Here is a 5,007-nt window from a genome sequence, read left to right as displayed (position 1 = left end):
TAAGAGAAGATGTAGAATCCAAGACATGTGCCTCTCTCGTTTATGTGATGTGTTCAGCTTTTAAATTAAAAAGGTATTAAATCAATGTTTAAGTAGTGAGACATTAAAAGTCATGATATTTTAATTACTATTATATTTTGATACATGCTTATTATATGTGTTAATAGCTATTCAAATCATATCTTACTTGCTGCTTTATTATCACAAAAGCAGTAAGTGATGCTTTAAAAATAATACTGCCTGTTATTTGCATTTTTAAATAACCATTTTATCCCTGCCTTCTCCTGATTTCCTGCTGATTTAAAAATTTGCCAATTAAGGATTTTTAATACATGTGAATGTTGAGATATGTTAAACTATTCAATATGTTCTTTAATTAGATTTAACTTCTAACTATAATAAAAGTAGAAGTTTAATTTTCTCACTTCAGGAGTCTAAAACAGAACCTTGTCTTGGGACTCTGTAAAAACAGAAGTTACTAGCATTCTGATTTATAATTACTGTTTACTTTCAGGGCAATCTGGTCTGTTTACTTTCTGGACAATCTGGTCTACATGCAAAAGTGCAAATGTTTGGTCAGCTGTCTGGAATAAGATGTACACCATTTTGTTGAACATCAGAGAGCATCCGAGCATTCTTATTAGCAGAATATTGTGTATTAGCAAGAATTTGAGCTCGGGCTAAATATCATAGTTCACTTATTGACCTCTCTTTCAAATATCTTTTCCTGCACCTCATCTTAACACTCAAGTAATTATATAACCCAGAATTTCAGTTCAACCATGCTATTCTTGGTACACTATTTCTGGCTTTCCACCACCTAAAATATACATATATGTTAAGTGCCCCAACACCACTTTTAAACGATTTATTATGTTTCAGCATCTAGGATCTATTTATCCTAGTAGTCTTCATTGCCCTTCACCTCTCTTAGGTCCCCTCTTTCCTCTTTGTTGTTGTTAAATGTTGTTGAGTCTGTTTCTACTCATATTGACCCTGTCAGGGTTTTCAAGGAGTGTGTTTGAATCCCTGATTTCATCATTAGCAGCCCAGTGCTTATCCTACAGCAAAACACCAGGACTCTTTTTTGGGAAAGTAGAATTTCACAAATAATCATTAAACTAATCTCATTGCTTTACCCACCTGGAGCAACTCCTGCCTTGGCCGAACCCTGTATGCTCTGCTTCTCTGCTGATGTATCTGAATGTAGCTGGAGAAAAGATAAACTGTGATCATTTTAAATTATAACTAACGGTCTCAGGTGAGCTGTTAGCCATGTCTAGAAAATAGACATTTCCTCTAAACTTTTCAACATTCCCTTTTGCCTTCTCTACTTTCAGAGAATAGCCTTTTTGAATCAGCAAATTTCAGGGGGAAATTTAACACATTTTTAAAACACATTTATTATGTATTATTCCAGACTCTGGTGTCCTGTTGTGATGATGTATGATAAGCATTGTACTGCTAACCATAAGGTTGGTGGTTCAAAGGCACAAGCATTTACTCAGAAACCCTGTACCGGGTCTCTATGAGTTGGAACCAACTTGATGGCAACTAACTTAACAACAACAACAACAATGTTCTAGGCTCTGGAGTCCTGTTGTGGCACTGTAGGATAAGATTTGATCAGCAGTTCAAATCACTAGCTATTCCTCAGAAATCCTATACAGGGTCACCATGAGTCAAAACTGACTCAAAACACTTAACAGCAACAACAACAAAAGACTGGTCTCTGCACTGACACAGTGACAACAACAATGGGCTCAAGCATAACTACTGGGAGGATGGCTCAGGACCAGACAGTAGTTGGTTCTGTTGTGCATAGAATTGCTATGAACCAGAGCTCACTGAACTACTGCTAACAACAACATTTTATACTCTTGGAACATGTAGGTGAACAAAACACGTATTTCTTCTTCATAGATCTTACATCTAAGAGAGAAAATAAATAAATACATACAAATTATACAGTTACTTAAAAGTGATAATGGATCCATTTAATTACAGGCTTTTAAATATTATTGTATACTGATGAGGGAGCACAGTGGTTTTAGAGGTTGGAAGTTTGAACACCAGTCACTCCACAGGAGAAGGAGGTTTTCTGTTCTCTGAAAGATTTATAGCTTCATAATGATGTGGCACTGTAAGATAAGCACCTGACCTCAAGTTTGGTTTGAACTGCCAGGGGTGGTTCAAATTCACCAGTCACTCCTTAGGAACCCTATACAGGGTTGCTATGAGTTGGAACTGACTTGATGGCACTTACCACCACCGACCATATACTGATGAAGGCTCCCTGGTGGTCCAATAGTTAAGCACCTGACTGTTAACTAAAAGGTCAGTGCTTCAAATCCACCAGTAGTTCTGAGGGAGAAAAGACCTGGTGATCTGCTCCTATTAAGATTTACAGCAACCTTGGAAACCTTATAGGATTAGTTCTATCCCATTTTATAGGGTTGCTATGGAGTCCTGGCATGGTGCTATAGTACAAGCACTGGACCACAAGGTCAGTTTGAACCACAAGGTCAGCAGTTCAAACACACCAGCTACTCCTCAGAAACTCTATACAGGGTCGCTATGAGTCGGAACCGACTTCACAGCTCTAAACAACAACAACAACAGCAACATAGTCTATTTGCATGATCCCATTCAATCATTTGGTGGGAGTTAAGAAGAATATGGATAGAAAATTCACATCAAGTAAATCCACTTTGCTACAATATCTAATATCATCACTCTGATAGCTAACAGATTTCCCAAAATCAACTCACTAAATATTTTTTTCTAATAAGATACTTAAAGACTAACCACAATAAAATCTATCATTTGCATCTATTTGTTGTTGTTGTTAAGTGCCATCGAGTCGGTTCTGACCCATAGCAACCCTGAACAGAGTTTCCGAGGCTGTAAATCTTTACGGGAGCAGAAAGCCTCCTCTTTCTCCCATGGAGCAGCTCGTAGTTTCAAACTGCTGACCTTGCAGTTCACAGCCCCATTCGTAACCACTACACTACCACAGCATCTATTTAGGGGAAAAAATAATGAAAATCATCCTTTCTAATGTTGATATTTCCTCAAAACACAGTCAATCAACAAATTGAGAACCTCCAGCACTGTTATATTTTACAAGCATACTCAAAGTTCCTTGGTTCTCATAAGTACCTAAAGTAACTTCATCTGCTTACTGTGCCTCAGCCACCAATATGGCAAGTCCCCTCTGTGTAGCCTGTGGAGGTTGTCACTGCCAGAGACATCTTTGACTACTCCCATCTCTTCTGATTTGGATGAAATGCCACACCCAAGCAGCAGGTTCTACCTTCCTGAGCATCTGGTAAAGAGATGCATGATGCAATATAGACATGTAGGGGAGTTATCTTTCTTTAGCAAAAGTTTACCAAACAACAGAGTGGAGCTGGAAGAGGAGATGGCAAATGAATCCTTTGTCTGTCCTCTTTCCAATGGACTATTCTGAGACAATCCATCTCTAGATAGGTGAATGGCCATAACTTTCTACAACTCATTGTAAAACAATAACGTTACATTGTATTGTTTCCTATCACTTCCAGCCCTACTTCACCTTTCCCTCCCTCTTTTCATGAGGCTGTGCCTCTATAATAGAGCATTAGCACTATACACTTGACTTAGTCTCTTATTTCTAGGGGTGGTGGTGGTGGGGACTAATGATTTATGAACTGTTGCTGTTGTTAAGTGCAGTGAAGCTGGTTACGACTCATAAGTACCTTGTATAGGTTTCCAAGGAGTGACTGGTGAGTTTGAACCATCAATTTATACTACAGTGCCACACCAGGAGTGCTTTTATGAAATGGTGACTTATTGTTACATAGCAAAAATAGCACATAGTTAAAATTTGAACCTAGACAGAGTGTTAGAGAATGTTATGGACTGAATTTTTTCCCATCAAAATATGTATTGGAATTTTAACCCTATACCTGTGGATGTAATCCCATTTGGAAATTAGACTTCTTTGCTATATGATAAGGATTTTCAGTGTAGAATGTGTCCTAAGCCGGATCACTTCTGAATTTTACAAAGAGCAGATTAGGCACAGAAGCAAGGAAGCACATATGGTGGAAAGGTTATGATGGGGAAGATTGATGACATACAAAGATCTCCAAGAAACCTAGGAACATCAAGGTTACACATGCTGGAAAAACAAGGATCTTCCCCAAAAATCAACAGAGAGAGTCTTCCTGTAGAGCCAGTTCCCTGAATTCAGAGTTCTAAATTATGAGAAATAAATTTCTGTTCTTTAAAGCCATTACTTGTGGTATTTCTTTTGCAGCACCACAAGAAAACTAAGTTAGAAATGAAATATTTTCTTTTACAAATGAGAAAATCAAGGTCCAGAGAAACTGTCCAAAGTCACAGTGTCTGGTTCCTGGTAAATATAGACCTTGTTTCTTATTCCAATAGGAAAAATCAATTTCACTACAGCATGAAGTTGCAGAAACTTTGAGAAACAGAAACTAATTTGGTTAGCATAACTTTCTATTATACATAATACCACCAGGGAATCTCACAAGGTGAGGTTAATCCATCATCAGATAACAGTAAATTCATTATATGTTCAGATTTTGTGCATAAAGCCAGAGACTTTGAATCAGTGGAATTCCTTATATCAAACCAAAAGCAGACTTTTCAGTATTTGTGCAGATCATCATGTGGATTTTGTTGTTGTTGTTGTTAAGAGCCATTGAGTTGGTACCGACTCATAGCAACCTTATGCACAGCAGAAGGAAACACTGCCCAATCCTGGGCCAAACTCACTACTGTTGCCACGCTTGAGTCCATCGATGCTGCCACTTGGCCAATCCATCTCATTGGGGGTTTTTCTCTTTGTTGTTAGGTGCTGTCTATTTGGTTCCAACTCATAGGTACCCTATGCACAACAGAATGAAACATTTCCTGATCCAGTGCCCCCTCAAAATCAATGCTTGAGCCATTGCTACTGCCACTGTGCCAATCCATCTCATTTGGGGTCTTCTT

Source organism: Chrysochloris asiatica, unplaced genomic scaffold, assembly GCF_000296735.1.
Source record: "Chrysochloris asiatica unplaced genomic scaffold, ChrAsi1.0 scaffold00250, whole genome shotgun sequence".
Classification (NCBI taxonomy): domain Eukaryota; kingdom Metazoa; phylum Chordata; class Mammalia; order Afrosoricida; family Chrysochloridae; genus Chrysochloris; species Chrysochloris asiatica.
This window is presented reverse-complemented; position numbering follows the sequence as displayed.